This window comes from Macaca nemestrina, chromosome 6, assembly GCF_043159975.1.
Source record: "Macaca nemestrina isolate mMacNem1 chromosome 6, mMacNem.hap1, whole genome shotgun sequence".
Lineage (NCBI taxonomy): Eukaryota > Metazoa > Chordata > Mammalia > Primates > Cercopithecidae > Macaca > Macaca nemestrina.
In genome coordinates this window covers 71,801,065-71,825,792 of record NC_092130.1, presented here as the reverse complement: position 1 = coordinate 71,825,792, position 24,728 = coordinate 71,801,065, and the positions used below count along the sequence as shown (strand labels likewise).

The window sequence follows — 24,728 nt, the reverse complement described above, 5'->3', positions numbered from 1 at the left end:
GGAGAAATTTGATCATCTGAAGACTTCTCCTCTCAGCTCATCAAAGTCATTCTCCGTCCAGCTTTGTTCTGTTGCTGGCAAGAAGCTGCGTTCCTTTGGAGTGGGAGAGGAACTCTGGTTTTTAGAATTTTCAGAATTTCTGCTCTGTTTTTTCCCCATCTTTGTGGTTTTATCTACTTTCGGTCTTTGATGATGGTGATGTACAGATGGGGTTTTGGTGTGGATGTCCTTTCTGTTTGTTAGTTTTCCTTCTAACAGTCAGGACCCTCAGCTGCAGGTCTGTTAGAGTTTGCTGGAGGTCTACTCCAGATCCTGTTTGCCTGGGTATCAGCAGCAGAGGCTGCAGAAGAGCAAATATTGCTGAACAGCAAATGTTGCTGCCTGATTGTTCCTCTGGAAGCTTCGTCTCAGAGGTGTACCCAGCCGTGTGAGGTGTCAGTCTGCCCCTACTGGGAGGTGCCTCCCAGTTAGCGTACTCAGGGGTCAGGGACCCACTTGAGGCGGCACTCTGTCCATTCTCAGATCCCAAACTCTGTGCTGGGAGAACCACTACTCTCTTCAAAGCTGTCAGACAGGCACATTTAAGTCTGCAGAGGTTTCTGCTGCCTTTTATTCGGCTATGCCCTGTCCCAAGAGGTGGAGTCTACAAAAGCAGGCACGCCTCCTTGAGCTGCCGGGGGCTCCACCTAGTTTGAGCTTCCCAGCCACTCTGTCTACCTACTCAAGCCTCAGCAATGGCGGGCGTCCCTCCCCCAGCCTTGCAGCTGCCTTGCAGTTCAATCTCAGACTGCTGTGCTAGCAATGAGCAAGGCTCTGTGGGCGTGGGACCCTACGAACCAGGCGCGGAATGTAATCTCCTGGTGTGCTGTTTGCTAAGACCGTTGGAAAAGTGCAGTATCAGAGTGGGAGTGACCTGATTTTCCAATTGCCATCTGTCACAGCTTCCCTTGGCTAGAAAAGGAATTCCCTGACCCCTTGCATTTCCCGGGTGAGGTGATGCCTCGCCCTGCTTTGACTCATGCTCAGTGGGCTGCACCTACTCTCCTGCACCCACTTGGGGCTTTCCAACAAGCCCCAGTGAGGTGAACCTGGTACCTCAGTTGGAAACGCAGAAATCACCCATCCTCTGTGTTGCTCATGCTGGGAGCTGTAGACTGTAGCTGTTCCTATTCAGCCATCTTGCACACAGGTTAGATGTTAAAGTCTGATCCTAAGTCCATTTATTTATAAGGACAATGTAACATTTATATAAACAATGTATAAACATCTATGTGGAGCTAACATCACTTTGGTTTCTATCATAAACATGTACTTCTTTTTTTAAGCACATTCAATGTTTTTGAATATATGGGATTTTATATGATGTGGAAACAACCTGGAAATGAAGGACAAATGTTACAAATTGTCATGGGGCCAAAAAACAGCACTATGCCTATGACTAATTTAACTGCATAACTGCTGACACCATCTGTTGGCAGTGATACTCTGCTGAGATGAGGCTAAGGTGATACTCTTACACAAACATATAGTTTTGTTGGTCTCTCTCCACACTCCTAAATGCAAAGTTAGATTATAAAGGAGCTTCTGTTTTACAGTCTTTATTCCCAGTGCTCCCATCTCTAACATATGTCAAAGTAAATGTGGCCAGTTAAACAAAGGGAAAGAAGGGAATTTCATACCATTAATGACCTCTTCCTAATTTCTGTTTGTTCAACCTGGAAAAGAAGAAGGCAAATAGGTGGATACTGAGATGTTAACACAACTCGGACTATTGATAGGCATCCCTTACCTTAGCTGCTGTCACCAGCCTACAGTAATATGGGGAAATGGTAGCTCATCTTTCTATACTGCTTTATTCATTCACTATCTCCCCAAATAGAATATATCTCTGCAAATAGAATATAACTTTCTTAAGGGAAGGAGTTTCACCTGTATTGTTCATCTCTGTACCTCATACATAGAAGGATACAGAGTATCCATGTAATAAAGGAAGAAAAGAAAGAAAAGAAAGGAGGAAGGAAAGAAAATATAGGAAAAAGAATGGAAGAAATGTATTGATGTTTATCACAGTCTTTAACAATTATATTTTCTGCTATGCTCTAATACAACAAAAAATTGTAGTTGACAGATGACACAAGAGAACATGGTTCTCTGCATAAAGATTTTCAAGAAACTTATTTTTTATTTTATTTTTTATTTTTTGAGACAAAGTCTCGCTCTTGTCTTGCTCTTGGAGTTCAATGGTGTGATCTCAGCCCACTGCAACCTCCACCTCCCGAGTTCAAGTGATTCTTCCACGTCAGCCTCCCGAGTAGCTGGGATTATAGGTGTCTGCCACCACACTCAGCTAAATTTTGTACTTTTTTTCTTTTTTAATGGAGACAGGGTTTCACCATGTTGACCAGGCTGGTCTCGAACTCCTGACCTCAGGTGATCCACCCACCTCAGCCTCCCAAAGTGCTGGGAGTATTACAGGCATGAGCCACCGCACCTGGCCAAGAAGCTTTTAATTTCTCAAGTCAGTTGTCATCTTTATGAGAAAAAAAGGACTTTTCCTCTCTTGTAAATAAATTTGCACTCATAAACCCAAGGTAACTGCTAGCAAAACCACTTGCTTATTTTTCTGGTATTTAAGTAAATGTGTATGTGTATAATGGGTGTATAAATCAGAAACTAATGGAACTGATTACCTGCAAGTGATGGATGAGAACAGAATGGAAGGAATAGGGAAGGCAGTGAGATCTCCTGAGTGTATCTTGTAATATACATTTTACTTTTGAAGTAATATTTTGTATATTTTAAGAAGTACAATTATATCTACAAGGATGAAAAAGCCTAAAATTGAATATAAACAAAAACAAATGAAGCTAAAATTTTTAATATCAAATTTTAACATAAGCACTAAAAATGAATCAATTCAAGCAACTTCTGAACATAGTACACTATATGTATATAGTATACACTCTCAGAACTGCAAGGAAATGTTGGATTTTACTTAGCTGGTTTGTTCTTGATACTAATATAAATATACTGATTCTGAAATAAATTTATTTTTGTTATAAAATAGAGCAAACGATTAAATTTAAATTCATCAATGTTTGAACCAGAGTTCTTACTACAGAAAGGAAAATACAATAAGGAAATAAAGAAGGAGAGGAGGAATGTGGTGTGGAAATGGAATAGGGAATATCTGTACAAGCTAATATATTTTTAAAACTTATATATTTGTTAGCTTTATCACTAAAAGATTCTAGAAATAATGACAACTCAGTGGCAATGAACACATTTAGCATTCAAGTCTCTCCTTCCTACTTCCCACTAAAAGGAACCAAAGATCTGTAGAGACAAGACCAATTCCAGATCTGAAGCAGTAAAAGTACAGTGTGAGCATGGAAGATCTTATGCTAGAAAGTGCTCAAGAATGAATGGCAGCATGTCAAAAGGTCACAAGAGGCAGCTTGAAGGTATCGTTTTGATGCTCAAATTGTCTCACATTCAAAATTCTAATGTGAAAGAGAATACATTAAATGTTTAAAGTCAAGTTGAGTTCCAGCTTCTTCAGATGTAGAAAGTTGGAAAGTGTCATTCCAACCCGAAGATCAAGTGAATGTTACATATTGTATAAAGGCATCATTTTCTTCAACTCATCTAAGAGCTATGTTTTCCAGTGTATCCAACTGGTGTAAAATCTAAATTAAAAATGGATGCTTCCAGGAAGAGACAGTTAATGAGCCGTGGGTTGCCTTTGGCAGAGCACAGAGGAAGATGAGGTTATTATACAAGTGAATAAGATTTAAGGTAAAATTTTAAATGAATTGCTAAAAGTTGAGTATAGGCAAGTCTGAAAATACAGAGCCCCTGAAAGCCTCAGGTACAAGGGACACTTACAAGCACTTTCAGGCTACTCTGCACAGACCCCAGTGGGCACTTGGGAGGAAGACTGGCGCAAGGTAGAGAATGTAGAATGTCTAGAGAATGTAGAATGTCTCCCTCACCAGGTAGCCAGGAGAAGGACAGCAACTGCTACTGAAGAGACTTGACAAATTGTTTGAGACCCGGATCTTTAGGAAAACAAAAATCTATAAAGGATATTATTGGGACAATTGTAGAAATTTGAATATGGAATTTACATAAGAACTGTTCAATATTTTCAGTATAATAGTGGTCTTCTGGTTTCGTAGTGCTATGGTATAATATAAAATACATTTAGTCTTTGTCACTGACTCTTGTCACAAAGCTCTTAAAATTCTTGGAATTTCCTGAGTAATAGGAGTGTCTTTGTTATTCATAACACCCTTTGCCTAAGTTTTTGCTAATGAGGTGGCTTAGGGTGGGGCTCTAGGATAACCTATGAAGGGGCTGGTTGCTAGGAAGACCTAGGGATTAGAGGATTAGAGTTGGAACTTTCAGTCCCACCACCCAACCTCCAGAAAAGGGTGTGAGGGGGCCAGGAGGCGAGGAGGCTGGAGACTAAGCTGTATAAAAACTCTTAAACACTTGGAGGTGCTAGGTGGCATGCCTGAAGAGAGCATGGAAGCTCCACACCCCTTCCTCCATACCATGCCCTATGCATTTCTTCATGTGGCTATTGATCTGTATCCTTTATAAATCCTTCATAAGAAACCAGTAAATGTACATAAAATGTTTCCCTGAGTTCTATGAGTGATCCTAGCAAATTATCAAACCCAAGAAGGTGGGGATAGGAACCTCAATTTATAGCTAGTCAGTCAGAGGCACAGGCTACAACCTGGAATTTGTGATTGGCATCTACAGTAGGAGCAATCTTGTGGCAGTGAGCCCTTTACCTGCGGTATCCAGTGCTGTCCAGGTAATGTCAGAATCGTGGTGAATTATAGGACATCCAGCTGGCAGTTAGAGAGTTGGAGAATTGCTTGGCATGTGGGGAATAATCCCTACATATATGGTCACAGAAGTGCTCTGTACAATGGGGAAAGGAAAGTCTGTTCAATAAATGGTGTTGCAAAAACTGAATATTCACATGCAGAAGAATGAAATTAGACCCTCATCTCACATCAAACATAAAAATCAACTCAAAATGCATTGAAGACTTAAATGTTTAAGACCTGAAACTGTAAAACTACTGAAATAAACCATAGGGGAAAGCTTCATGACATTGGTCTGGGTGAAGATTTTTTGGCTATGACCACAAAAGCACAGGCAACAAAGCAAAAATAAACAAATTGAATGGCATCAAACTAAAAAGCTTCTGCACCACAAAGGAAACAATCAAGAGAATGAAGATACTATCTATAGAATGGGAGAAAATCTTTTGCAAACCATATATTTAATAATGGGTTAACATCCAAAAATATACAAGGAACTCAAACTACTAAATAGAAAACAAATAACCCAATTTAAAAATGGGCTAAGGACCTGAATAGACATTTTGAAATATGACGTACAAATGGTCAACAAGTAAATGAAAAAATCCTCCAAATTCACTAATCATCAGAGAAATGCAAATCGAAAACACAATGAGATATCACCTCATACCTGTTAGAATGGCCATTATAAAAAGATGAAAGCTAACAAGTATTGGTAAGGATATGGAGAACAGGGAACACTTGTACACTTTTGGTGGGAATATAAATTAGTATACCCATTATGGAAACTTCAAAACTTTCAAAAAGACTTTAAAAAATTCAAAATAGAACTACCATATGATCCAGCAATCCCACCATCAGGTATATATCCAAAGAAAATGAAAAAATGAAATCAGTATTATGAGAAACACACTCACCTATCCAAACCCAAACAATGTACTCAGAGACACAAAGAATAGTGGAAGTGAGACTTTTCATGGCGGTCTTGCAAGATCTGGTGTCTGGTAGGCAAGCACACCTGGGGCAGTTACAGCAGGCAATTTATTTATTAGCACACAAGTCCCTCCTCCCAGTTCCTCACTGGTTGAGCACTATGAGGTTACAATCTTCCTGGACGTCGCCCAAGTTTCATTATCCCCTTATAAGGTCACATACCCAGGTCCCCTTCCCTGCTTAAGTTTTGATTTCTCAATAATGAAACTTTATTCCCTTTTATGGGCTGACTCCTCCTCTACATTATGTTTGCTTATTGTGACTTTCTAGGTGCATGAGCCGTGCGGTTTGTTACGCCCGCAGGCTGGCTGCCAGTGCTTAGATTTATCATGCCTTGCAAATGGACCATTAAAATATCTTCTCACAGTATGTCAAGAGACTCCCTACTGTAACAACTGGACGAATGGATAAAGAAAATGTGGCATATATACACAATAAGATACTATTCAGACTTTAAAAAGAGAGGAAATTCCTGTCATTTGCAACAAAATGGATGAACCTGGAAGACATTAAATGAAATAAACCAGGCACAGAAAGATAAATATCACATTATCTCACTTAGGTGTGGAATCTAAAAAATATTGAACACAATAGAAACAGAGAGTAGAATGGTGGTTACCAGGAGTTGGGGGAGCAGGGTGGTTTGGGAGATATTGGTCAAAGGATAAAAACCTACAGTTAGAAGGAGTAAGATCAAGAGATCTATTGTACAACACAGTGACTATAGTTAATAACAAATTCTTGAAGATCACCAAGAGAGTGGATTTTTAGCACTCTTGCCACAAAAAAAAATGATAAGTATGTGATATAATGCATATGTTAATTAGCTTGATTTAACCATTACACAGTGTATACATATTTCAAAACATGCTGTACACCATAAATATATACAGTTTTAAAACTGTCTTCTAAAACAAAAAGAAGTATTACGTGCTGTGTTGAGTGTGAAAGTACAGAGGAAAATGTAATTTGTTTTTTCCCTTTACAAGTGTTTGTGTGGTCATGTTCTTGTTTTTAGGAGATACACTGAGGAATTTAGAAGTAAAGTATAATGATGTCCACAGCTTATACCTAACTAGTTCAGATAAAATGAGTGTGTATATGGATGGAGAGAAAGCAAATGTGGCAAAATTTTACTAATTGGTGAATATAGTATACAGTGTATGTGTGTTCATTGTATTAACAAATCTTTCAATATTCCTGTAGATTGTAGCAGAGAATAAGGATCCATTAAGATTTTAGGTTCAGGTGCTATTTGATTTTTAAAACTTTTTATTGAAGTATAACAGCTATAATATGTGTATAACATTTATACAGAGAAGTAAACAAATTATGGGTACACAGTTGGATGGTTTTTACAAACTGAACACACCTGTATAATCAATATCCAGGTAAAAGAGAAAGTACATTACTAGGACCCCAGAAGCCCACTTATAAAGCAAACATATATGTGCTCGGTAGATCCTGTTGCTTTGCATCAATAGATTGGGTAGGAGTGATACCAGTGGGCTGGGGGAGGTCCCGAAATGCCAGTGGGACCTCGACCCCAACCAATATCCAGGCTCTTGACACTACTTTGAGAATGAATTCAAGGATGAGTCAGAAAACAGGGAAAGTATGGAGATTCATTGCAAGGTGAAAAGTACACAAGGAAGGGAAGAGTGGGCATACTATAGAGAGAGTCACACACAGGGGAGTTTGGGGCTGCTAGCTTTAAGAGTTTCTTTAACCAAAGGGTAGAATATTCATGAAGATTTCTGAAAAAATATGGAGATTTCTGGGAACTGTGGTGCCACTCATTTTTACAACAAAAATGAGTGTTCCCAGAACTGTCATGGTACTGATGGGTGTGGGTTTAGTATGCTAATGAGCACATAATGAGATCCTAGGTGAATCCTCAGTCAAATCCAGTGCCATGGTGGGTCCAGTCAGTCTTAGCCAACTTGACCTACACCTTGGTTTTTCAGGATCTTGTCAGCCCCTAGCTTCTGCAGTTATTTTAGCAGTTTCCTTTTGCTAGTCATGTGAAACTGCCGCCTGGAATTTGCTGTTTTCCTGTGATCGCCCTGTATTATTCCTGTCTTGGGAAAAATGGTTATACACATGAGCCAAGAAGTAGATAAGTGCAACTTTCCTTACCTGTGTACATACTGCCCACTAAAGGAGGCCAGTTGGCCACATGTACTAACAGAAAGACCTAGAAGAAAGAACATCCAATTACTAGGTGTACCAGAAGGTGATAATACCCAACTTTTACTTTTGATAAGTATATTTTATTTTCTTCAGTGTGGCATTTGCTTATGATTAATGAAGCTGAGCTCATTCTCATATGTTCATTGGCCACTTGGATATTCTCTGTCCAAGTAAAACCTTATTTTTGTATTAGGTTATTTGTCTTTTTCATATATACATATATACATCCCTATCACACAAATGAATTTTTAAAATCTATATATATTTTAATTTATATATTATATATTAATATCTATATATATTTTAATTTATATATTATATAATTAATATATAATATACTATATATAATATACTATATATTATATATAGTATGTTATATTATATATAATATATATGTTATATTATAATAATGTATATTATATATTACATACTATATGTTATACAATATATCATATCATATACATGTTATATATTATATAGTATATAATATATATTATGTTATATAATATATAATATAATTAAATATATAATATATATTTTGTCCACAGTTCCTGGCTCATAACTCCTTTAGCCTTTGTTATAGTCTCATAAATCCCATAGCCTTTGTTACAGTCTTTTGTTATAGTTTTGGGGTGTTTTAGGCTTCAGGAGCAGGCCCCAGGAAACAGAATCTCTCTCTCTCTAATTTTATCCCGGCCTCCTTTTACCTGCCCAAAACAGGACTCTAATCTGAATGTGGGTCAAAAGACCCTTATTCCAGAGAGGGCCCCACCCCATACTCTGGAGGAAGGAATGCTGCACAGAAGGGTCAAGAAGAATCTGAACAGACGGGTCTTGCTGGGTTTCCCCACTCAGTCTTCTAGGATGAGATCATACTCTTTTTGTCCAGTCACATGTCTACGAAGTTGTCAATCATGCCTATATAATGAAGCCTCCATAAAAACCCAAAAGGACAGGGTTTGGTGAGCTTCCAGATAGTTGAATACATGAAGGTTCCTAAAGGGTGGTGCTCCCAGGGAGGGCGTGGAAGCTCCACACACCTTCCCCTCCTCTCCTTTTGCATCTCTTCATCTGTATCCTCTGTAATATCCTTTATAATAAACCAGTAAATGTGTTTCCTTGAGTTCTCTGAGCCACTCCAGCAAATTAATCAAACCCAAAGAGGGGGTCGTGGGAACCTTGACTTGAAGCTTGTTGGTGGGAAGTTCCAGAGGCCAGGACTTGAGACTGATATCTGAAAGTGGGTATTCTTGAGGACTGAGCCCTCAACCTGTGAGATCTGATGCTATCTCCAGGTAGATAGTGTCGGAACTGAATGGGAGGACACCTAGTGGTGTCCACTGGGGTACTGATTGCCCACTTGGTGGTGGGAACAGCCCCCTCACACACACATTTGGTCCCAGAAGTCTTCTGTGTTAATGATTATTGTGGTGTGAGAGCAGAGAAAAACACTGTAAAATGTTAGAGCTTTTCCCAATTTGCATTATTCTTTACATAATCTGGCTTTAAGTCCTTCATTGATTATCTGTATTACAAATATCTTCCCTACACCATGGGTGGTAGTTTTACCCATTTAATGGTGTCCTTTAATACACAGTGCTTAAAGTTCAATTTATCAATCTTTTTCTTTATATGGTTAAGAAATTTTGCCCATGTCACAGTCATGAAGAAATTCTCCTATATTTTCTTCTAGAAACTTTGTTTTACCTTTCACTTTTGGATCTGCAACCCATTTATAATTTATTTTTTTGTATGGTGAGAGGTGGGGTACAAATTTATTTTTCCCTGTCTGGGTATCTAATGATCCAACACCAATTATTAAGAAGATTATTCTTTCTCTACTGCACTGCAATGTCATCTTTGTTATAAATCAGGTAACCATACACGTTTAGGCCTAATTCTGGATTTTCTTTTCTCTTCCATTGCTCTATTTATCAATCCTTGTGCCACTACCATACTGTCTCAATTATTACAGCTCTTGGCATCTGATAATACAAGTCCACAAGCTTTGTTTTTCTTTAAGAGTGCCTTAGCTATGCTTGGCTTTTTGCCTTTCCATCTAAGTTTTAGAATTTGATTGCCAATTTCCAAAACCAAAATTTTGCATGGACTGTCATTTAAATTTGATTACATTTTTAAAGGTAGTGTTCTCTTTTCACCTGTTTTTTTAGGTGAAATATTTGTTGAACCTCTTTGTATACTTTTTCCTATGGTAGAGACTGGTGGAAGTTCAAGTGGTTTTGAAATATTTTTGTGTTTAACTGTGTTCAGTTAAAATATAACTATCCTAGAAAAGAGACATTATTCAAGTAAAACCCACTGATTCATATTAATCCTGACCTTAACTCTCCACTCTGAGTGGAGACACTTCATATACAGAATAGTCAAGGCAAATAATGAGCAAGAAAAGAGAATCAGAGTTCACATGAAACTTGCTAAAATCAGACATCTCTGCAATTCCAATCAATATATTTTTCTCCCTTTCATTTTGCTCCTTTACATTGTGTTGAAAGGTAACAAAAGTAAGCTGCGTCTCTGCATTATCACTTGTTTTGAAGGTCATGGCTACTGTCAACTTCTCTGAGGAACAGCCCCTCATCTGCACTGCTGTTCTGTATTATTATGACCTGTGCATCTTCACTTTCTCTTTCCTCTTCATTTTCACATTTCACTTGCTGCTCCTCAGTTTGCTCTGTGTCATTTCAGTGTTGTGTCTGAGTGACAAATGAGTGTTCAACCCTCTTTCTTTTCAGGAGATTGTTATAGTCTCTAAAAACCCAAGAAGTGCCATAGTACACTTGTGAAACTGATGGCAATATTGTCAAGCCTATGAAAATTTCTGTCCACAAGAGAATAAAGAAAATAAATCTTTGTCAACAGGCTTCCCTGTCCATTAGATTGAGAATTTCATGCCAGCCACATTTAAAATCTTGTATGATATTAATACTAATCAGTGTTTATTAACATCCAGACATGTTCACAACTGTTGTAGCAGCTGAGTGCCTGTAAGTTAAATTGATTTTAGTCCTTAGATACCCATTAACAGCACTGCTTCACATTTTCATAATGAAATACAGTTGTTTGGGGGTGTTTATGAAATGACATCTGTTTGATTTATAAGTAACCTTGACTAGGAAGTCTCTGTGTGTTAGAATGTAAATGGTCACCTCCCCCACTTTGATTGCCACATTGCAGCTGTATATTCCCATTTCTAAACCGTAAGAGACAAAGATCTGGAAAGACAACAAAGTTAGAGTCTGTCAGCCTACAGCTGGTAGCGAAGATAGTGTTCAGACTTGCTTTCAACCAGATCAACCATGAGTCCGCTAAGGGGACTGTAAGAGGATGTAGTGAAGAAACCTCAGGAGGTGTTCTGAATTCAAAAGAAGAAGAAAAATCAGGCTCAGAATGCTGGCAACCCGTTCGCAGGCACATTTTAACCCTGAAGAACCTTGGAGTCTGACCTGCCTTCAGTGAGTCAAGATATTCAATCAAAGCAAGCCCCAGAGCTGTAAGGAGAAGAAAATACCACCCCTGGTTTTCTACCCCAAATGCAATTTAGAGTTGATTGAGAGGTTTGCTGAAACCAACCTGGTTGAAGACCCCTGAGTCTTGACACCTCTCTGATTCTCTGAAGAAGTTTGCATAGAGGGAGTAGAAGTTTTGACAGAGTGTTCTCTGCCTCCATGATATTCCCTTTAGGGCACACTTATTTGAAGAGAATGTGTTTTGCTCTAGGCAGAGTGCAAGTACTTTGGCCAAGAACAGATAGCCCCAAGTGTGGCTCTTTCCTACGAGGGGTGAAGAGTGAGGAGAAATAGTCTGAGGGGGTTCCCACCTCAAGCCAGGACCACTTTTGACTTACAGCTTTCTGATTTTTAGCTTGAGAATTGCATTTACTTTAAGTGTAACAGTAGGCCCAATAATTTTTGTGCTTCAATGTTTTATAATTCAAGGTTGAGTCACAATGTCCCTTGCCTAAGTATTGCAAAGCAAGTTTATAGTAGTGCCTACTTTGTTTTCCAGGGGGACTTTTAATACACCAGATTCTTTGTGTAATATTAAAGGGGAATATTTGTATAAGAGGACAGGTTTCCATTGGGTGCCATGGCTACAGGACTATCTGAATGCTGATGTTCTAAGTTTTTCCATCTTTATAGGCAAAATACTTTGTTTCCACAGACTTTAAACTCTTTTTCAGGGAATTTTATGAAAAGGAGACAGATGAATGACTATAGTACTCAGTAGGAAATGTAAATCACACTTGGAATAATACAGATAGTAGAAAACATGGCAGAAAATGGAAGGTAAGAAAATGTGTAACATAGAAGTGAAACAGCGTGTGTGCATCAGGAAGAGGTCCAGTAGAAGTAATCTCACAGAAAGGAAAATGACAAAATGCTTTCTCTGCAAAGAAGAATGGAGGTGTTGCTTTTTGGAACTGGGGAGAGTCACCCTAAAATAATGTAAAAACAAGAAGAATTCCATAGAGAATGCATGGACAATTTTTGTGGCTCTCCATCCTAGGTACTTGCCCACTCCACCACATACCACCCACATTACATACACTATACTTGAAAGATTGAGCAATCTCAACATGCGAAAAGTTTACCAATGCTTCAAGGCTATTCGTGGTCATTGCCTTCAGTGTTGTTCCTGCCCTGCCCTTGCCTTGATCTCTGCTTCTATCAGACTCTCGCCACTTGCCTCTGCACCTTCAACTTCTGTCCTACCTCTAACCCTTTGGCCTTGATTTTTCCACATTTTTCCTGCAGAGCATAAGCTGGCGTGTTTGTCCCTTGGCTGCGTAAGCCCTGGGCTCCCTCAGTCAAACCCTCAGACCCATACCAGCAATTGGGGCAGTGGCCCAGCCAGCCAAACCATCATTTACTTCCTATATGAGATCTTCAGTCTACATTTCTTTTTCTACATGGAACTCACCAGGAAGCCTAGGAGACACACAGAGTTTTTCCTGAGGGGTATGTGTGTGTGTGTGTGTGTGTGTGTGTGTGTGTGTGTGTGTGTGTTGGGGTTTTTCTTTTTTGGTATTTCTCTACATGACTTTCATTTGCTGTCATGACCCATGGTATCTTCATGATTTTCAATGAAGGGAGGAATTATATGGGTTCCCCTGGACTAGAACTTTAGTATTTTTTTGAGGATTATGATCACGTATTTCCTAGCATTACTATTATTCTCTATTATTAAATTCCTTGCTCATGCAAACAGGAGAAGGGAAGAGAAGACTGTGGAACTGGAAATACTGAGGAGAAACTTATATTAGTTGAGTTATGAGTAATTTGCTTCCAAAGACATAGTATTTCCATATAGCACATACTCTAAAAATCAAGCAGACCCAAGGTAGGAGAGATTTACTGATATCTACTTTCTTAAAGTCATATAACCAAAATTGAAATATGTAATGAAAAGAACACAGAGTCAGCTAGGTCAGATTCTAGTTCACTCACTCTCTTCGTAGAAATTTGAGCAATTTAAATAGTGTCAGCCTCAATATCCTCACCTGTAAAAATGGAAATAATAATTCCTAACAAGGTTTTCTAGGACCCTATGAGATAATGTATATGAAAATCTTTTACACTGAGACCTGGCCCCAGATAGACATGCAGTAAATATTTATTCCCTTTCCCTTTACCATCTTTGTGGATGCCAAATGAAAAAGTTGATGCACTTTAATTTATTGTCCACCATCTTGTGGGGATAACAGTTATCTGAGCACATTAGAATGACTTTGTTGTACATTACCACTGAATTATTCTCTGCCAGGTATCTCAAATCATTAGTCCCTTTTTCTTCAATCATGAGACTGTATGATATGTGTATTTCATAAATTAAAGTTGTCCTTAAACTGCATCTACTAAAAAGGATAGATCTTTAAAACATGTTCTAAATGTACCTGAAGAATAATATCCAACAGAGAAGGGCAGCAGTCCCAGGAAAATGTTTTGTTGGAATGAGAGGCTGGAGGTCTGGCTGAGGCCAGCTGACATGTAACCAAGCTTTGTGGCCCTTCCCCTCTGGTGGCTTCAGATCCCCTATACCTTCACCTCACAGAGCAGTCTACAGCTAGAAGGGGCACTCATTGGTCCCCTGACCACACAGCAAGTCACTGCTCCCATTTTCTGTCTCTGGCTTGTACTCCAAGCATGGTACATTGGACTTCCCAAATGCAATCTGCTCTCTTGGTTGCTGTTGACAATTAAGATTTTACAGCCTGAAGTAATTTGTTTGAGGAGGTAGTCGCAGCAGCTTTGGGTGTCCTTTGCTGTGATTGGTGGCATGGGCTTTCAGCCTCCATAGTAATGCACAACAGATGCTGAGGAACATCTCGTTCTAAGTAACACCACGTTGGAAATGGAGAACCAGCCTCCACAGTCATTTGTACGGTCATTTGTATGATTGAATTTCCCATTTTGAGGTAGGCAGATGACACTTTTATCTAAAAACAATTTAGCTTGCTTTCTTTGGGAGGAGGGGCTAGATCTACGAACAGAATACAAAAGAGGTTATGGAGACAGGGAGAAGCTCTGGGTGGAAGGAGATGAACCAAACCAAACAAAGCAATTAAGTGAGGAATTTGCACCCACCTGTTTTTTGTACAATGATAACACAATAACTATTTCTTTCCATGAACACTTACTCCTTTAATTTGGCTTCACCCAGTGTTCATAATAAAGAAGGATGGGGAAAACCAAAAGTTTTATTTGTATTTATCACATGGTCAAATTGCTGGGCATTTGAGCTGCTTGGGAAACAGGATAGCTGCCTGGGTGAGAAGTGAGAGCTCTTCTGAGACCAGCAGCCATGAGCAATTTAGACTGGTTGTCCACTAACTGAACTCACAGCCGTACCCAACCCAGCAGCAGATGCTGTGGTCCTTGATCTGTTGTCAAGACTGAGGTGGTGTCAGGTTGCACTCTGCTTAGTTATGGCATTTAAATCACAAAGGGAATAGTGAAGGGAAAAGGCGGTGTTTTAAACTTCGTTTCATGTAAGCTCTCAAAGGATGGCATTGTGGGGAGAGAATTATAAGCCTGAACCATCAAATCTAGTATTGTTTCCTGTGAATTCTGAGTTATTTATGTTGCCTTTTCCAAATTTTCCTCCTTCTGCTATTTTTCTTTGGGAATTCCCAGAATTTATTTAAGGAAGGAGGGAGTATGTTCCCTGGACTTCCCCCAGGCCTTCTCCTGGACATTTCTGCACGTTTCACAGACACAGAGAAGAGGGCTAGGCCCCTGCCTTAGGATATTTCTAGGTACTCCTCTGACTACATCTTCCTCATAACCTGTTATTTCCTTTCCAATTGAACATGTGGTTGGACATTCTAAATAAATATAGGTTTATATATAAACTATTCCAATACTTAAATTCGTTCTTAAGGAAGTGGCTTGAATTCAACTTGAAAATTATGATGTGTTTATGCCTTAGCAAAAAAAGAATAGAGTAACAAGATCTTTGAGTCTATAATACGACTAACCTGGGTGTGAAGTGGTGTCGAGGGACCCTCTGCAGAGCTGGCAATAGAAGTGAAGGAGCAGACACCCTCATACAACCAGGTCTCTAAATTCCAGGGTGAGTGTGCAAGGTGGGTGGTAATATTGTCCCAATAGCTGTTTCTCCTCTGAAGAATGACCTGTTCCTCTTTCTACTGATAATTCTAAGAGAAGGATGAGAAGAGAAGAGAAAAGGAAGAAAGTTGTGTGTTAGTTTGCTAGAGCTGTGTTAGTCTGCTACAGCTGCCATCACAAATACCACAGACGAGGAGGCTGAAACAACAGAAATTAATTTCCTCATAGTTCTGGAGGCTTCCTCATAGTCCAATATCAAGGTGGCAGGGTTGGTTTCACTCTGAGGTCTCTCTCCGTGTCTTATAGATGGCCATCTTCTTTCCTCTGTCGATGTTACTTGTGTCCTAATCTCTTCTTATAAATATGTCAGTCATACTGGACTAAGGCCCACCCTAACAAATCATCCATTTTAACTTAATTACGTCTTTAAAGATCCTATATCCAAATACAGTTCCATTCTGAGGTACTGAGGATTAGGCCTTCAAGATATGAATGTGAGAGTGAGTGGCATAATTTAGCCCATAATAGGCCATAAAGGAAGAAGTAGGATAATGGCATGTTCTTTATGACACAACCCCTTTCCCAAGGTCTTCCTATTATTACCAACAACCATGCATCCTCCTTGCTGTCATATATCAATCTGGAAACAATAAAATTGTTCTATTTGAGGGCAAGAACGAGAAAAAATGGGTCTTGGGGTCTAATAAGAGAAAAACCTACTTAGTGTCAGGTGCCCTAAAAAAAAAAAAAAAGTTTGTAAAGAATAATTAGTGGGCTGAGGTTTCCTGTCTCCTAATTTTGCAAAGGGTTTACATTTTGTTAGGTTAATATGTAGGGAAGGGGAACTACTATCTACAACTTAGTTGTGGACCAGAACTCCCTTGTCTCTCCACTAATGTGACAGAAAAACTGTGAAATTTATAAATAAAGAAATTATTTGTAAAGAAGAAACATGTAGCCTTGTTAGCCATTGGCGGCCATGCCACTACCATGAGGGAAGCCAGCCTGAAACCCAGACCAACACAGGGAAGGGGCACAGCCAAGTGCTCCAGAGAAATGGAGCCAGAGCCCTGATCAAACCAGGCTTAAAGACACATGACCACCAAACGGTTTGTTTTTGGAGAGCTGGGGTCTCACTATGTTGCAGGCTGTTCTCATACTCCTGGCCTCAAGGGATCCTCATGCATCAGCCTCTCAAAGTGCTGGTATTACCAGTGTGAGCCAAACTGTGTATTATATGAGCCAATAAAGCACTTTCAGTGCTTAAGCTGAATGTTCTGTTACTCTGCATGTTCTGTTACTTCCAACCAAACACATCTTAATGGACCCAGAATGTGTTCCCAAGAATGAGTTGAAAGTTACAGACTGTAAATTGCCAGAGTCACTGAGTGAAAATTAGGTAGAAGGTAGTGAACCTTTATTCTAGTCTGGGAAATTGACAATCATTGCCATGTGATAGCACATCAGCTGGTTAAACACAGGGATTGTGACCACATGCCCACTGAGGCTATAGCACTAGAAAACTTGGTAAAGAAAACTCAGTGAGTTAGAATGCCTGTGATCTTCAGAAGGATCATAAAATAAAAAGGCAAGCTTAGTCTTAACAGAGCTTGTACAAAAACAAAGAAAGATGGAGCATGGATTTTCTAAGAGAAGCCTTCACTGAAAACCTGGAGTCATAGTATTGGAAAAGCCTAGAGAATTACAGAGAAAGGGATATGACCGCAGTCAACATCACCTGAACACCCCCACATAAATGACGTAAACTGTAATTTATCTGGCATGCTCAAACCAGTTTGAGTTGGGTTTTCACTTGTTTATAGTTACTAATCTTCCAAGGAATATATACTTACTTTTAGTTACTTTCTTTAAACCAATACAAGGCCTAAAATATGTCATTGTTGCTTAACATTTATTCCATTCTATTGTTCCTGCCTCCTCCAGGATATTCAAGGTTTTACTATTTTTCTTTTTGGTGTCTGGTTTCTGCTTAATCTGAAAAGAAGAAGAATGAGCTAAATGCTGACACTATTTGGGTAGAGCGACTTCTTAAACTACATAATACCAAATCAGGATTCAGAAAATAAACCTGAGCATTTGTGCTTTGGTAATGCATTAATAGCCTAACCATGATAGAGCTATTATCTACGCTAGTTCAGAACAGATCCAGCCACTGAATGGTGAACTAGCAATCTCTTCTTTATGTCAGATTATAATTGCTAGCTTGTGACTTGGCCCTTGCCTTCTCTGCTCTTGACTGAGGACTTGGTGATTATCCTGGGGCCGAGACTTGGGAATGCAGTTCTCCACACTACCTCTGCCTCCATCTTCCCAGCATATGCCTTTCCTCTTCAACCCTTTTTAAAGATCTCTTCTAGTGTTATCACGACAACTACCTTAACAAAAGAACAAATTTCAATGGATATGCAAGATTCTCAGTTGTAAGATGCAGAGACACAGTTCTAACTCCTGGAGAAGAAGTGACTTAGCCCACATAATGCCATGGAATACCTGGGATCTAACCTCACAGGTGATTGGATACAGAACTCAAAAGCCAACAGGTCAATGTTTCTCCGTGTCTTTCTTCAAATAACTTCTCTTCTTTCTGAATGTCAGCTTTGGTCTTCCAGGCCAGCTGTCTTTATAGGACTCTAATGATAGCCAGATTTAGGCTTATATCCTGATAATTTCATGACAAGGGATGAGAAAGGAATCTGCCCTACCAGCTGCAGTTAGAAAAATTCTGAGAAAGGACTCTGATTGGCTTGAGCTAGGTCATACACCCTCGTACAGTCACTGTGGCAAGTGGGAATGGGTATAAAGCTTGACCCATCTGGGCTAGGTACCCACTCCTCATAGAGGGAGGATGATTGGCCTCCCTCAACACAGCCACATGGTTGGAATGAGTGAAGAATGATTACCCAGAGAAGAAGGGGTACTGTTCTAGACAGACACAGCAATGCCTGTCCACTCAAGGCAGCAATGCCAGCAAAGTAGCAATCTGTTCAGTAGTGAGCTGGAAATGCATAGTAATATAATCAGTGACTCACATTCAATAGGTACTCAGTAAGTGCTACTGATTGGACAACTTAGTCCTGTGCTCTCCAGCTTTGGAAATGGTTTTTACTCCTATCTCAGTCTGGAGATGTCTGTTTAACCTCTGCCTTGCCCCCATTCTCAGTGTCTGGTCCTTCTGCCTACCTTCCCAAGAAGTCTTTATGACTGCTTCAAAAGTAAAGCTACCAATAAGTCAGGCAATTTACTTGTCTCATTTCTTTCACAAATTCAAATATTTTTCTCTTTTTTAGTCTTTGCCATCCTTCAGCCTCAGCTCCTGGCTGCCCTTTGAACTTAGTGGTTTCCATTCTCACAGTCATGAGGGCTTTCCTAGAAGATGTATCCCATTGGCCAGATGCAAGATTTACTTAACGTGTGTAAACACCAGCAGAAACAGTGCAATTACACATATGGTCTACATTTAGGAACCTAGACTACCATTCATATGGGGATGCCTCAATTTACTGTAGATCCTCAGTTTGTCATTGGTGACAAGTGCAGAATGAATACTTCCGAAGTCCTATTTCTAACCAGCAATAGGTATGGAAAATCCTGAAGCCAGTTTTTGAGGGGCCTCCTCATTGAACCTTCTTGCCAGTTAACTGCCTTGTTACAATCAAACATGTGGAACACGGACAAAAATTCCTGAAAAGTGACCATTAGTTGACTATAAATAGCTGGGAGAAAAACATCCATTGGAAGCTCATGGAGGATTAGCTTGCCAACTAATGTGACAGATAAGACAGAAATGGGTAAATGCTTCCTTCTTCTTGGTACAAAGACAGAAAAAATGAATAATTACTCAATGTTTTACAAATGAGAAAATGTGTTTTTTTCTTAAAAAAAATAACTAGGAAATAAAATCATGTATCACTTTGGGAGTAAAGTAAACTCAGAATTGCACTCTCCTAAAAGATAACTACAAATAAGAAACTTGGGTAATATCAAATGGAAACACATGGTTTACAGCAGCCCTGCTGTCTGAGACAGATACAAGAATCTAAACTATTGATTCTGGCAACACTTGTATGACTTTCCATTACAGCAAAGTTACTGAAATGGAAATGTGGACTACCATTTTGCAAAAAGGATAATCTCAAAAATATGGCCATCTTGAGAAAGAGGACATGCAAACATTGGACTCTTTATTTCTTGTCTGTTATTGCTAGATTTCTCAATTCAGAAAAACAAAATACTTGGTTAGCATTTACTGTGATGGAAAAAATAAGAATCTCCTATCTGGTATGTCAGATTAGTCATTGAGAGAAATGCAAATTAAAACATCTTGTGGGGAAATTTTGCTGTTCTGTAAATATATATAGCAAGTTTAGAAAGGAAAGTGGTAAAGGATAAAAGGAAGCTTTATAAGAACAGCTGACATAATTTATCCAAAAATATCTATGGGAAACTGTGTGCTGTGATTTTCATAGTTTATCACTAAAAATGTCACAGCACCTTATATTAATTAAATCTTGGACATTTGTGGCTAATTTCAAATGCTAAATTATTATTATTTTTAAAGCAAAATATATTTCATGAGAAAAATCATGAAAATTAAAAATGAAGATAATTTCAAGTGTCAAACCAAATCATTTATTTATAAAATTAAGAATATTCATTCCAAGGGAAATCCCAGTTCATTTATGTTTTCCTTTTTATTTGTTTATTTAGAGATGAAGTCTTGCTATGTTGCCCAGGCTGGTCTTGAACTACTGGGCTCGAGTGATTCTCCTGCCTCAGCCTCACAAGTAACTGGTACTACAGATGCATACTACCATGCCTGGCTAAAGTCCCATGTTAAATGCATACATATTGTATTTTTCTTATTGTTAGAGACAGGTGCAGACCCCTTGATTTATGGCTAGAATATGACATACATGAGCATTTGCCTTTCCTAAGATGATTCACAAGCATCCCCCCAAAAAATATAGATAGGGATTAAAGTAAACATACAAACAAAAACAGAAACAATTGAGTTTGACCTTAAAATGGTCATAGAGCAATGATGGACATGACCAAAGCCACAGCATCAGTAGAAAGGCAGTGGAAGAAGTGGTAATACAGTGGCAGGGGCTTCCAAATGGGGACTCATCCCCTTGAGGAGCACATGAAAGCATGGAATGTTTGCTCTAGAAGAGAGCTTTGATGAGCTCCCACTCTTCCATTTGACAGACAAGTAAACCAAGATGGGCTAGGGGATTAGCTCAGGGTCATAAGCATATTTCCTGCTTTTTCTGGCTAAAACCCTCCTATATGTGACAGCTCCTCTAATTTTTTTGTTTTGTTTTGTTTTGTTTTTGGAGACAGGATCTCACTCTGTCACCCAGGCTGAGTGCAGTGGTATAATCATGGCTCACTGCAGCCTTAACCTCCCTGGCCCAAACAAATGATCCTCCCACTTCAGCTGGGACTACAGGCACATGCCACCATGCCCAGGTAATTTTTTATTTATCTGTAGAGACAGGATCTTGCTTTGCTGCCCAGGAAACTCCTGGACTCAAGCGACCCTCTTGCTTTGGCCTCCCAACGTGCTGGGATTACAGCCATGAGCCACTGTGCCTAGCGTCCTCTAATTCTTTTCACCACCACAAATGCAAAATCTTTGGGGGCCTTGCCCCTGCAAAAGAAGTGCAGGTTTAGTTTCAATTTTTAAAATCTTTGTTTTCTGTCTTTTAAAATGCAGCTTCAAATCTGCAATATAGAAAATATATGCTTTGGGGAAGCCCAAAATAACAGACTTTTTTTCAAATGACTTTCATTTTGGATCAGCCCACAGACCACCTGGTGAATTTTAGAATTCCAGAATGTTTGCATCTAAAAGGCCTTTGAGAGCATTTAGAAGCATATCCCTGCTTAGAAGAAATGGAAAGAGCTGTTTTCCCAGGCCGTCTCACATGCCAGTCTCACCAGAAGCTAAGTGACTGCAGGGTTTGAGTCCAGCTCTCCTGATCCCACTCTAATGCTACTTCCATGTTCTCTGCTTCCTCTGTGTTCTTCCTTAACAAGGAGGGGTCTAGGGAGAGAGAAAGGGATTGAGAAAGAAAGAAATCTGAAGTTTCCATACTGGCCTATAGCAATATTTGCTTCTGCTAATATATAAAGCCTTCCATTATCTGACACTTTTGCCACAATTTGTATCTATTTTGAGAAGTCATCATTCATGCAGATAAATCATTAGTTCTGCCCTCTCACTTATAAATGATCATTATGCATGAACTGTTTTGGAACTGCACTATAAAAACTGCCTATGCAGTGATCATTTCATTCATGCATTCATTCATTTAGCAAATATATATTGAGAACATACTCTGTGACAGAAACTGCTAGGTATAGGGAGGAAAAAGACAGATAAAATATTATTCTTTCCTCTGAGGGGCTTATAGTCTAATGGGAAAGAAAGACATACATCAAAACCTAAGTGCGCTCAGATGTTATGGATGCTGTGCTACAACTGTTGTGTGACACACAGCAACATAACAGAGTGGTTAAATGTGTGATACCTGACACTGTGGGAGGGAGGATCTCGCTTCTGACACTTATACAAATTACTCAATATCCCTAAGCTTCCATTTCCTTCTTTTTAAACTAGAGGCAAATAATACTTCCTATGGCATAGTATGGTATGAGGATTGAGATGTAACATGTAATGTTACTGGCATGTAGTAAGTGCTCAGTAAGTGTTAGCCATTATTATTATTTCTACAATAGAAGCACAAAAGAGGTGGGGTGTCTTACTTGAGGGTCTAAAGATGCTTCATGGAAAGGTTTTACTCTAGCTGAGTCTGGACGATGAACTAAATTGTTGCCAAGTAATTGTGGGCAGAAATCGATTCTGGACAAGAGGAGTTACACGAATAATATACTACTAGCAGGACACAGCCTGATACTGGAGAATCTTCTAGCCATTTGGAGTGGCCAGTGCTCCAGACGCAGGCCTAGTAGCTCTGTGTACCAGACCCAGAGACTGGGACCAGAATGCTACCAGGAGGACCTGGTTCTGTCCTACTCTCTGTGCCCCAGGGCAGCCACTTGTAAGCCTTGGGGTCTTAGGTTTCTTATTTGGGAATTAAGGAGGTAAAACTAGATGACCTCTATTATTCCTTCCAGCTCCAAATTTATGTGGTTTTAAGGTAAAATCTAATTAGGTCAAGCTAGAAGATTTAACTTGCATTCTGGGCAAAACCAGTAAGTATTATGAATTAAGAAGATGCTAAAGAAAGATGTCGGTTCTTCATTGAAGTCTGTAGGGGGGAAGGAGGGACCGTGGGGAAAAGGTGGGTGAAAACTTCTGAGTGGACGCTGAGTTAAAGAGTATGCATACTAAGCACTACCTAAAAAGGATTAATGTGACTCACTTCTATTAAATTTTTCAAACCTGTGGACTTGTTCAGTTGCTACTGGGATGTGTTCAAAAGCTTCTGCTTCAGTTATTATTTAATTTAATTTCTCAATCAATGGCTACTAAATGTTTTACTATTATAATGTGGGAAGCAGGACATATTTTTAACTTTTAAAGGGTTTTAAGTATAAAAATTCGGAAAATCATTAAATCTAGATACGACTTGATTGTTATTAATTGACTTTGTCTCAGGGCTGTAAAGTAACTCACATAACCTAAAATTAAAAAAAAAAAAAATTGGCCAAAAGCAGTAGCTCACACCTGTAATCTCAGCACTTTGGGAGGTTAAGGTGGAAGGACTGTTTGAGGCCAGAACTTGAGGCCAGAACTTGAGACCAGTCTGGGCAACATAGTGAGACCCCTGTCTCTACAAAAAAAATAAAAGAAATGAACATGACATGTGGCACATACCTGTGGTCCCAGCTACTCAGGAGGCTGAGAGTGGAGGATCGTTTGAATTCAGGAGTTTGAGGCTACAGTGAGCTATGATTGTGCCACTGGACTCCAGCCTGGGCAACAGAGTAAGACCTCACCTTCAAAAAAAAATTATTTTTAAGAAAGTAAAATGAATCCAAGACGGATAAAAATGACACTGAGGAAAAGTAAAGCTTGATCCAAAATGAAGAAACATTCCCTGAAAATGGAACCTTTGAAGATTGTCTGTATCAGAAACCTTACACTAAGGATGCTGGTAACATGGGAGGACTGTGGAGTTTTTGCACCCTCTTTTGAGCCTGAAGAAATTTGGAAGCTCTCTTTGTTTACATAAAGGAGGTTTGCATAGCAGAAATGACCATCAGATCCTGATTAATTCTCATTGCCACTGACTCCGTGTGACAGTAAGAGATGTTCATATTTTTGAAAGCCCAAGTGCACTCCATGTTTGCAAACAGAATTCATTCATCATGGAAGCTACCCATGAAGAGTGCTGGACATAGGTAAAAATCTCAAAGACAGTCCTCTACCCTAATCCAGGGGTATGATCTCCCTGCCATTAGTACATCCCAGAATATTCACATAGATGACTTCTGGAATGTTCATTTTCCAACCTAAGAAATGCAGAGTGGTTTTGGAGAAATTGGAACTGCAAGGGAAAAATATGTGAAACTCACTTGTTGACAGCTATAATTGGGACTGAAATAGCATACATCCTTCAGTCTATCCATAAGGCTCAAACTATGTCTTGAAACATGGTCAGTGTCAACAGAGAGCACTGTCCACTCTCACTCACCAATACTCCTCTCATAAGAAGCAAGAGCCCTGCAGTGCCTGGTGACCTACCCACAGCAACCAGTTCCTAATCATCCCCTCCGTCCTATAGCCATCACTGTCTACTAGGAGGAGTTGAGTTGTGTTACAGGCAATGCCTACCTAGTAAAAGACAGTAGCCTGTTTCTGTGTGGCTTTAAAGGATGGAATTTATAGACATCTGAATAGATTGGAATCAGCATGGGCTGCCTAGTTGGACAGTCACTTCTAAATCTCTAGAGAGTCAAATTGGAGGCCTGGGTGACCAGTAGTTATGAACATCGCTGAGGAGTAGATGGGCCTCTGGCTTTTTTAAACTTCCTTTCAATTCTAAGCTATGACTTAGTGATGTCTTTTGTTCGTTTAAATCCATTGAAGACTTAACAGAATTTAGGAACTGCACAG

At 39.3% G+C, this 24,728-nt stretch overlaps 1 protein-coding gene and 1 long non-coding RNA gene across 5 annotated transcripts in view; one reads left to right on the top strand and one right to left on the bottom strand.

Moving 5' to 3' along the window:
• Positions 1 to 24,728, top strand: part of LOC105471095 (FER tyrosine kinase) — a 692,543-nt gene that overhangs the window by 121,497 nt on the left and 546,318 nt on the right. The window lies entirely within an intron of this gene.
• On the bottom strand, positions 1,523 to 5,842 carry LOC105471093 (uncharacterized). Its single transcript, XR_980983.3, has 3 exons — positions 5,762 to 5,842; positions 4,806 to 4,938; positions 1,523 to 1,715 (listed from the first exon to the last, which is right to left on the bottom strand). It is a non-coding gene; the product is annotated as an uncharacterized lncRNA (long non-coding RNA).